Here is an 11,731-nt window from a genome sequence, read left to right as displayed (position 1 = left end):
AATATTAAACCTGTACTTGAAGAGAAGTAATCCTAAAATTAAGAGAAATCCTAATCCTAAATCCTAAGAAAGAGGAGAGAGCTTCTCTCTCTCTAAAAACTACATCTAAAAACCTAAAATTGTGAATTATGAGCTGATGATCATGAATGAATGGATTCCCCCATTTTATAGCCTCTAATCTGTGTTTTCTGGGCCGAAAACTGGGTCGAAAATAGCCCAGAAATCGCTCGAGAAGAAATCTGCCACGCTGATTTTCGTCACTGCGATGCGTCTGCGTGGAGCACGCGTTCGCATCACTTAACGTCAGGGAAACTATGGCAAATTATATATCAAATCGAAGCCCCGGACGTTAGCTTTCCAACGCAACTGGAACCGCCTTATTTGAATCTCTATAGCTCAAGTTATGACCGTTTTAGTGCGAGAGAGTCAGGCAGACAGCTTTGTAGTTCCTTCAACTTCTTGTATTCCTTCCACTTTTGCATGCTTCCTTTCCGTCCTCCAAGCCATTCCTGCCCTGTAATCTCTGAAAACACTTAACTCACATATCAAGGCATCGAATGGTAATAAGAGAAGATTAATAATTAGCAAATATAAGATCAAAGAAGCATGTTTTCAATCATAGCACAAAATCATGAAGGAAAAAGTAAAACCATGCAAATAGTATGAATAAGTGGGTAAAGAGTTGATAAAAACCACTCAATTGAGCATAAGATAAGCCATAAAATATTGGTTTATCAACCTCCCCACACTTAAACATTAGCATGTCCTCATGCTAAGCTCAATTGAAGTTATAAAGGGGTGAAGAGGAATGATAGAGAGTATGCAATGCAGCCTATCTTTGTGAATGCAACTACATGCAAAATGTTTCTACCTACTTGGTTAAAAGTAAATAAATTCTCCATGACAAACATAAGTTAGATTCCACTAATTTAAATCATACAATAAAAGACAAGTAAACTTGTAAGAAGACAGCTCATGAAAGTAGGGAACATAGAATCAAGCATTGAACCCTTACTGGTAGTGTATATGCACTCTAATCTCTCAAGTGTATAGGGTAATTCACTCTACTCTTCTCTAGTCATGCTTTCTAAACTTTGTTCTTCATCTAACTAATCAACAAATATTTAATATACCAATGCAAACATCATGAGGTCTTTTTAGGGTTGTAATGGAGAGGTAAAGGTAAGGATATATACATATAAGGCTAAGTGAGCTAACAAAGTGAATCCTTGATTAGTCTAAGATCTCACCTAACAAATACATACTTTATATAATTTAAAATTCTTTACCTAGCTACCCGAATTTTTCCCACTTTTGTATTACATGCTCATGTATCAAACTTATTTTTGAATTTTGTCCCATGTGCATTGATTCTTTTTTTATTTTGCATTTGGGGTAATATTTTTTTTTCAATGCATATGGTAATTTAATTATTTTGATTTCACATGAGCATGCTTCCCAAATTTTCAAATAACTTACTCAATTTAATTCCTTTTTTTTCTATCATCCCATGTTTTCATAAAATTCCCCATACTTAAATTATACACAATATCTATCTTAAGCTAACCAAGGATTCAACTTGGGATTTTTATTTTATTTTTCTGCTTAAGGCTAGTAATGTGGTTATGGAATAGAGGGGGGTTAAAAAGCTCAAAGTGGCTAACAAGGGTGACATAAAAGGGTAGGCTTATTTGGGATAAGTGAGTGAAAACAAGTAATGGCCTCAATCATGTGCAAGCATGTAAATACACTAAATAATGGACATATAGAGTGGAACAAAGTAAAGATTGCAATTATAGAGAAGAAACACACAAGAATAAAAATATTATGGTTAAATAATGTAACCATGTAAATAAGATCAAAATCTCACAGGTTGTGTGTCTTTTGGCTCAAAAACTATGTTCCAAATACAACTTCCAAACAAGTTTAACACAAATTTTTTTTTCAATTTAAATTAGTGAAATAATATAAAAATTTCTTGAAAAAGAAAATATTACTTCAACCAAGTAGTAACTAAATGCATAAAATCAAACAAATATGCAAATGCAACAATGAACAAACAAAGAAAATAGAGTATTGGTGTTGGAAAGAAGGTAACTAACCCCTGGAAGTCAGTATCGACCTCCCCACACTTAAATATTGCACCTTCCTCGGTGCATGCTAAGATGTGCAAGTGGATGGGGGTTGTGGTTCCTCAGCTGGTGCTCCTTTTTTTCTTTTCCTTGCCGGTGGTTTGGGAGTAGCTTTCTCTTTACCCTTCTTGGTGGCCATCCGGAAAAGGGAAAAAGAAAGTAACTTTTAAAGCTAAGGGATAGAGCAAGGAAGAGATCGGAAAAGGTGGTAATCAATACACAATAAAGAAGAATGACGTTAACACATGGTCATGACTACATGTGAAAAGTTCATTAATGGAAATATAGCAAGTGCATGTAATGACAATTAAATGCAAGATGTTTATTGGCATGCTGGCAAAGGCATGAGTAGCATAGATCAAGCATTCAATGTCCAAGTTAGATTACCAAGTCTTTCAAACTAACAACATGTTTGTAATAACAATTATATTTAAGTAATAAAATATAAAAAGGGTTTTGTGAAAAGCAAGCATTTAGAGTAGTAGATAGAAAGAAATCAAAAAATAGTGCACAATGCCATACGGGCTTTTTCATAAACACATAGCAAGCATGGTAAATAAGCTATTGAAAGTATTAAATTGAACATGCAAGCAACCCTTTAAAAGGTAATATATAATTATCAAATAATTCCTTTAATAATCCACAAAAATATAGAAAATAATGACCCAAATAAATTTCTAACACCAATGAAAATAATGCAATGAATGAATGTATGCAAATAAATTAAATGAAATAGAATGGAAGTGAAGAGGGACGAGAAGTTAAAGAGATGAAGAAGAAGAAAGTAAGAAAAGGAAGAAGAAAGAAGAAAAGATAGAAGAAATTAGGATAAGAAAAGAAAAAATAAGATAATTGGCGCTGATCTGGATAAGTTGTGCGGCGCAGGCGATGCGAGCGCGTGGGTCACGCGTTCGCGCGGATAACGCTTCTATAAAGTGACGCAGACGCATGGGTCATGCAATCGCGTAGCCAGATTTGTGCAATTGGCGCGAGTGCAGCCTCACGTACGCACAACTCTCTGTTTAAATGCATTTTTGCCAAAAATCTAGGGTGATGCGTTTGCGTGAGTAACGCGATCGCGTGGATGGCCATATTTGCAAAACAACGCAGACGCGTGGGGCACGCGTTTGTGTGGTAAGGCTTGTGCTTCTGGCACCGTTCCAGCCCCATTCCAGCCTAACTTGCTGCCAAACACCCGTTTACGTCGATTTTACAGGGCCACGCGTTCGCGTGGGTGACGCGGACGCGTGGGAGGCATTTTTTCCACATGATGCGGATGCGTCAGCGACGCAGTCGCGTGGATCAATTTGTGCCAAAGGCACGCCTCCAGCCACGCTTTCGCGTGACTTTCTGTAAAATTTCTTTTCTTCCTAAGGCACAGATGACGCAAACGCGTTGGCGACGCTGTCGCATTGCATGCCATTTTTTTTATTTTTTTTTCAATAATGCAGTATGCAGAATGCAATGCTAATATGAATGTTATGCAAAACTCCAGGTTCAATACAATAAAATAAAATAAATCTCAAAAACAAATAAAACTAAATAAAAATGAAAAAGGAACGATCATACCATGGTGGGTTGTCTCCCACCTAGCACTTTTAGTTAGAGTCCTTAAGTTGGACATTTGGTGTGCTTCCTGTTATGGTGGCTTGTGCTTGAATTTATCTAAAAATCTCCACCAATGTTTGGAATTCCAGTAGCCTCCGGGATCCCAAACTAGGCGCAGAAAGCCTTCAAGTAAGTTAAAGCAAGTGACAAGGCCCTAAGAGTGTTGATTGCCAGAATGAATTCCGGGGTCCCAAATCTTGCTTTTGCACCCGTCTTCTTGTTGATCATTATGATTCCATCCGGGTAGCAAGCAATCTGAATTCTCACTAAAGCGGCCAAACAACTTCCTAGACCCATTCAGTTGAGGTTTACACCAACCCTTGCATTTAAACTTTGAGTATGCAACCATATTGAACCTTGCTTGACAACTCCAACCACTAACCATCTTCCTCTTACTCTTATTGCCACAAAGAGCTCTAAGTTGACCATCCGTCTCTAGTAGCCCATATTCAAGTGGAATTAGAAAGCTAAGGGATATGAATTTTACCCACTTGAATGTTGTGAAGGATGATGGCAAATTAGGGGGAGGGATCTCCAACAACTTTGGCAAGGTAATTGCAGGCTTTACTCCCGTGAGTGCTTTCTTGACACTTTCCATCTTTTTGCAAGCTTCTTCAATATCAACCTCTTCTTCTTGGTAGCTTTCTTCCAATTTAATCTCTTCTTCATTGCTTACCAAGGGCATGGGAGGCTATGCTTCTGCTTCTTTAGTCTCCATCTCTTGATCAACCTCTTCCAAGTCTTCAACCATGATATGCCTCGGAGGTTGTACACCCTCTTCAACATCAAATGCAGCCGTCGTGGAAGGAGGCTCTATGTCTTGACCTTCCCATGGAGGTTCAGCATCTCCCAAGTCTTCAACCACTTCTTCCTTTTCAATAATTACTGCTTTGTCCAGTAGTTTTAATATAAAATCGTACTCATCCTTTATGTTTTTCTTTCCATGCAACTCCTTTCAACAATTCTTTCATCTTCAAGGGTCTCTCTTATCTCCACATTTTGGGCCTCCTCTTGCTCTAAGACAAAATCAGACTCCTCCTTGATGTCTTCCTTTACTAATTCTTCAACCACTCCTTTGACTTCAAGGGTCTTTACTACCTTCACCTTTAGGGCCTCCTCTTGCTCCTTATGAAGTATGGATTTGCGAAGATGATCCCTTCTCTCTTGTTCCATGTCAATAGCATCATTGGGATCATGTTTCTCTTGGATTGATAGATGTGGGTGCTCTTCCATGGATGGTGGTGATGGGATGGAGAGATCATTCTGTGGTTGAAAAGGAAGTGTACTAGAGCTTGAGGGTTGATTGTTAAAGGTATTTGGTGGTCCGATTTGGGCGATGAGAGATTGTATAGTAGAGTTTAGATCGGTAAGTGCTTTCTCCATAGAGGTTTGGGGTGGATAGGAGGGTTCATTTGTTGGGAGAAAGGGTTCATGGTAGGAAGGTGGTTCATCTTGATAATGATAAGGAGATGGTGTATATTGAGGTGGTGGTTCATGAACGTAGTTGTGTTGGAATGGGGGTAGTTTTGTGTATGGTTCATTTGGCTCATAAGGTGGTTGGTATGGTGGATACGGGTTAGGGTTATATTGTGGTGTTTGGTGGTAAGGGGCTTGTGAGTATGGTGGTTCAAAATTACGTGGAGGAGGAGGTTTATAGGTATTTTTTGGTGGGTATTGATTGTCACGAAGAGGTCCACCATAACCATTGTCTTGGTGCTTATCATATAATGGTTGTTGATAGTGCCTTGGAGGTAGTTGTTGCCAAGAGGATTGATCAAATCCTTGTGGCTCCTCCCATCTTTAATTGTCCCATCCATGACCCAAGCTTTCATTGTAATCTCCTCTTCCTGTAACATGATTGTAACCAAACTCATAGCCAAAGGGGTGAGAATTCATAGTACCTAATAAAAATTAAAAATAAAAACAAATAAACAAGCAAAGGAAAATAAAATAAAATAAAATAAATAAGAGAAAAGATTTGAAATTTGAAAATTGAATTTTGAAATTTGAATTTTAAATTTTGAAATTTGAATTTTGAAATTTGAAATTTGAAATTTGAATTTGAAATAAGATAAGATAAGATTTTTTGAAAAAGATATGATTTTCTGAAAAAATTTGGATTTTGAAATTTAAAACTAAGATAAGATAAAAAAAATTTAAAATTAAAAATCTAAAAAAAAAATTTTCGAAAAAAATCAATTTAAAAGCAAATATTTACAATAACCAATAATAAGGCACACATTTGCAATTCCCCGGCAACAGCGCCATTTTGAAAAGAGCGGAACTCTCGCGCGATCTAGAATTTTCACGAATAAATTTCCGTTGTAAGTATAGCTTCTAGACCGACAAGAATTCCTTTCTTACAAAAGTTTTGGTTGTCACAAGTAACAAACCCCTTTAAAATTGATAACCGAAGTATTTAAATCTCGGGTCGTCTTCTCAAGGAATTGCAAGGAGGTGTTCTTATTATTGGTTATGAGTCTTGTAAATTGGGGATTTTTAAGATAAGGAACAGGTAATTTAAAAGACAAGAAAAATAAATTAATAATAATAAAATCTCTTAGCAAGGTATAAGAATTTGGAAGTTCTGTCCTAGTTATCCTTATCAGATGTGATGAGAATTGGGTTTTAATTCCACTTAGTTAACCCTTGCTAAGCAAAGGGAAGTCAAGTGGACTAATTAGTTTGATCCTCAAGTCCTAGTCAATCCCTGTGGGAAGACTAGCTTCAGAGCGATCTAGATCAATTAGTAATCTGTCAACCACTGCTGAGTTTGACAACTCAAGTGTTACCAATTACTTAACCAAAGCCAAAAGGAAGAAAATATCTAAATTAAATTAAAAGTATCAATATAAATAAAGCAAAGCAATCTTAAATCTGAAATACCTCAATAATGTGTATTAAATAAGAAAATCATAACATGAATGTAGCATAAGTCAAGTTGAAAAGATAAATAATAATTAAAGTAATAAATAAAAATAGAAAATAAATTAAAGGAATATTAAACCTGTACTTGAAGAGAAGTAATCCTAAAATTAAGAGAAATTCTAATCCTAAATCCTAAGAGAGAGGAGAGAGCCTCTCTCTCTAAAAACTACATCTAAAAACCTAGAATTGTTAATTATTGATGCCATGGTATCTTGGCCAGTTTCACTGACCTTTTCTTTACTGTTTTTAGGTTAGTTTCATGCATTTCTTTAGGAAATAAGCTAGTTTTGGGTAAATATTCACTGATGCCTTGACTCAAGCATACATTGTGCATTTTACATGATTTCATGAGGATTTTGCATAAGTTTAGTGACAAATATTATGTTGCATTACTCATGACTTGGACTAGAGCTTTGATGCATTTTGTTGCTTGATTTCAGGACCAAAAAGAAGTAAGAAAAGGGGAGGTAACTTGCAAGATTAATGAGAAAAGTGATTGCCAATAACAATCTCAAAAAAGCCATCAATGCCCACGTTAGAGAGTCACGTTAACCAAGTTAACGTGAACTCTAACGTGGAGAAGAGAAGTTGAGCCAACGTTAGTGACACTCAACATTGTCACTAACATTGGCAATCACTCATAAGTGTCCACGTTAGAAGCCACGTTAACCTAGTTAACGTGGCCTCTAACGTTAAAGGGGGGAAGAGAAGCCAACGTTAGTGACACTCAACATTGTCACTAACGTTGGCCTATGGTGCAAAGTACCACGATAACTCCCACGTTAACTTGGTTAACGTGGGAACTAACGTGGAAGATGAAGAGTTGTCGACAACGTTAGTGACACTCAACATTGTCACTAACGTTGAAGCAACCACACAACCCCCAAGAGTCACGTTAACTTCCACGTTAACTTGGTTAACGTGGAAGCTAACGATGAGAAATGAAGGATGAGCCAACGTTAGTGACACTCAACATTATCACTAATGTTGGGATGGCTGAAAGATGGCCACGTTAGAAGCCACGTTAACCTAGTTAACGTGGACTCCAACGTGAGACCTAGGGGCACATTGGAACGTTAGTGACAATGTTGAATGTCACTAACGTTCTCGAAGGATGGCAAAGGCCACGTTAGAAGCCACGTTAACCTAGTTAACGTGAGCTTTAACGTGAAGCAAGAAGGGGCACACTGGAACGTTAGTGACAATGTTGAGTGTCACTAACGTTCTCGAAGGTTGACAAGGAAACGTTAAAAGCCACATTAACCTAGTTAACGTGGGTTTTAACGTGAGGCAAAAGGGGTGCATTGGAACGTTAGTGACAATGTTAAGTGTCACTAACGTTCCCGAACTTGGACTTTCACTAAATGATTAACACTCCTTACGCCCTAAGCTTAGGTCTCTGCCCACTCCGCACTTTCTCTCTGCAAGTAAAGCCAAGCCCAAATAAAGAAAGGAACTGCTTCAAACTCAAGATCCAAAGGCCCAAGACTCGAAGAGTGAACTAGAAGCTGAGAAGAGTAGTATATATAGGAGTAGCTTTGAATTGTAAGGGAGTTCTGGAGGCTGAAGAACCACTCTCTGTATTTTACTTTCTTTGCAATTTCTAGTTTTATGATGTATTCTCCATCTTTGTTTTCATTTTCAAGAGCTATGAACAACTAAACCCCTTTCATTGGGTTAGGGAGCTCTGTTGTAATTTGATGAATCAATACTAATTTTCATTGTTCTTCTTCTATCTTTCCTCTTGATTTTACTTGAAAGCTTTCGATCTTCATCCAATTGAGTAGTTATCTTGGAAGAGAAGCTATTCAAACTTGGATCTCTTTTGAACCTTGGAAGAGGAATGAAGAGATCAAGCTAGAAATGCTTTCTCATGTTGGACCAAATTGGGTTTGGATGGGTATGTGACTATAACCCTCTCAATACTTGGTTTGGGAAATGCATGTGGTATAATTAGTGACCATACTTCATCTCTTCTCATGAGCAATTGACCAAGGAATTGGCTATTGATCAAGATTTGAGAGATTGAATTGCAAGGAATTGCAATTCAATCACTTAAGATTGCCAAGGAGATCAATGAGTGCATTGATTGAGGAAGAGATGTAAATGAACTTGATCCGGAGAATTGCAACATCTCCTAAGCCCAATGAACTCCCCATCTCTAATCTTACCCATTCTCTTTAATTTCTGCGATTTACTTTTATGAGAAAATCCCCCATTCCCATTTATAATTCTGCAATTTATTTTCAGTCATTCACTTTCAGTCCTTTAATTCTAGCATTTACTTTTCTGTTATTTACATTCCCGCCATTTTATTTTCTGCAACTCTCAACCCAATTTCTGGATTCGCTCAACTCGAACATTCTTCTAATTAAAGTTGCTTGATCAATCAATCCCTGTGGGATTCGATCTCACTCTATTGTGAGTTTTTACTTGACGACAACTTCGGTACACTTGCCGAAGGAAGATTTGTTGAGAGACAAGTTTTTCCCGCATCAAGTTTATGGCGCCGTTGCCGGGGATTGATTTTGCATCAACAATGATTAGATTGGAAGATCACTAGATTGAGCATTTTATTTTGTGAATTTCATTTTTCTGTTTGAGTGATTTACTTTTTGGTTTTAGCTAAACTTCTTCCCTTCTCCATCTACTCTTTTGTTTTTCTTTGTTATTTTCAATTCTGTTTGCTAACCCACTAACTGTTTGATATATTGCATCACCCACAACTAACAATAACTCTGACACAAATACTGTCTGCACCTATTTTCTTTGCTTGTACTTGTTGGTTGTATGACAGGGAGAAGAAGCGGGGCTTCAACTTCCTTTGATTCTGAACCAGAGAGAACCTTCCTTAGACTAAGGAGGGAGGCAAAAGGAAAATGAGTAGTTGGTGCTGAAGAAGAGGAGGAACAGTTTGAGGAATACTTTGAACCAAACATGGAAGAAAACATGGAAAATCATCATGAAGGAGAGACTCACAACCATGGCAGAGGAGGTGGAGCAAATCATGCTGGGGAGGATAGAAGAGTTTTGGGCTCTTACATTAATCCAAACCCAGGAAATTGTGGAAGTAGCATCCAAAAGCCAACAATCCATGCCAACAACTTTGAACTTAAACCACAGCTCATCACCCTTGTTCAGAACAACTGTTCGTTTGGAGGAGGTGTTCAAGAAGATCCCAACCAACATTTGACCACCTTCCTGAGAATATGTGACACAGTGAAATCTAATGGTGTTCATCCTGACGCCTATAGATTGCTCTTATTTCCCTTCTCACTCAGAGACAAGGCAGCCAAGTGGCTGGAATCCTTCCCAAGGGAGAGCTTGATAACTTGGGAGGATGTGGTGAACAAATTCTTAGCAAGATTCTACCCTCCTCAACGAATCAATAGGCTGAGAGCTGAGGTTCAAACTTTCAGGCAACAAGATGGTGAGATTCTGTATGAAGCATGGGAGAGGTTCAAAGACTTAACAAGGAGGTGTCCACCTGACATGTTCAACAAATGGGTGCAGCTGCACATTTTCTATGAAGGGCTCTCTTATGAGTCAAAGAAGGCAGTAGACCATTCATCTGGAGGGTCCTTGAACAAGAAGAAGACCATTGAGGAAGCCATAGATGTTATTGAAACAGTAGCAGAAAACGACTACTTCTATGCTTCCGAAAGAGGGAACACAAGAGGAGTGATGGAGCTAAACAATGTAGACGCTCTGTTGGCCCAAAACAAGCTCATTACCCAGTAGCTGGCTGACCTCACTAAGAAGATGGAGATGAACCAAGTAGCAGCAATCTCCACTTCATCAACAACACAAGAAGGAGTAAACCAAGAAGCAGAAGGGAGTCAGGAGCAAGCCAACTACATTGGGAATTCACCAAGGAAAAACTATGATCCATACTCCAAGACTTACAACCCTGGATGGAGAAATCACCCGAACTTTGGGTGGGGAAGTGAGCAAGATCAAAACCAAGACCAGAGACGTTACAAATCCAACAACAATGCAGCTCACCAACAATTCACCCAGAGGACATCTCAACACCCCCACAACAACACTTCTCCACATACTTATCAAAACCAAAACAGCACATCTGCTCCGAACCACTCATCAATTGATGACAGGCTCTCTAAGATTGAAGCCTTACTTGAAGGAATATGCCAAGAGATTCAAGAAAATAAGGTGTTCAAAGAGGAGGTGTGAGCCAATATTATGAACCAGGGAGAAACCATTAGGAAGATGGAATTCCAGGTGGGATATTTAGCTGAGAAGATTCCCAAACCTACTGATAGCTTCCCAAGTGACACTGAGAAAAACCCCAAGGGAGAAGCAAAGAAAGTAAGATGGGAAGATTGCAAAATGGTCACTACAAGTGATCAAGAGATTGAAGACAAGCAAGGCAAAATGTGCAAACAACCTGAAGACAACTCAACAAAGGAGGAGGATAGAGATCACAAAGAACCAGAAATCTCACAACAAGAGCTGCTGAAGCTCTATGCACCATTCCCTCAACTGCTCAATGGTGCTGTGGGAAAAAGAATATACTCAAGGTTCCTAGACTTGTTTGCATCTCTGCATGTGAACATATCATTCATCAAGGCAATTCAACAAATGCCTGCATTCATCAAGTATATGAAGGAACTTCTTCCCAGGAAAAGCTCACTCAAGGGAGGGCAGACCATAGTGATGAACAAGGAATGTAGTGTCCTTATTCAACCTGAGTTGCCTACAAAAAGAAGAGACCCAGGAAGTTTTCATATCCCTTGTGCCATAGGTGAAAACATGTTTGACAGAGCACTATGCGATTTAGGGGCCAGCATCAACTTACTGCCCTTATCCCTGGTGAAGAGGCTGCAGATCAATGAGATAATGCCTACAGATGTCATTATCAGACTGGCTGACAAAACTCAAAAGCAAGCAATAGGAGTGGTGGAAAATGTGTTGCTAAAGGTTGGGAAGTACTTTCTCCCAACAGACTTTGTCATTCTGGACATGGAAGAAAGTCACACTCACCCAATCATATTGGGAAGACCATTTCTAGCTACGGCCAGAGCACTTATCGATGTAGAGAA

The 11,731-nt window shown here is 38.5% G+C and overlaps 1 non-coding gene across 1 annotated transcript; it reads right to left on the bottom strand.

Annotated features, from left to right (window-relative positions):
- Nucleotides 1-10,058: 10,058 nt before the first annotated feature.
- Nucleotides 10,059-10,162, bottom strand: LOC148567810 (small nucleolar RNA R71). Its single transcript, XR_015882153.1, has one exon. It is a non-coding gene; the product is annotated as a small nucleolar RNA R71 (small nucleolar RNA).
- Between the last annotated feature and the right edge of the window lie 1,569 nt (nt 10,163-11,731).

This window comes from Arachis ipaensis, chromosome B4, assembly GCF_059453495.1.
Source record: "Arachis ipaensis isolate K30076 ecotype BB chromosome B4, ASM5945349v1, whole genome shotgun sequence".
Classification (NCBI taxonomy): Eukaryota; Viridiplantae; Streptophyta; class Magnoliopsida; order Fabales; family Fabaceae; genus Arachis; species Arachis ipaensis.
Note: the sequence above shows the minus strand (reverse complement) of the source record. Positions and strands in the feature narration are given on the sequence as shown.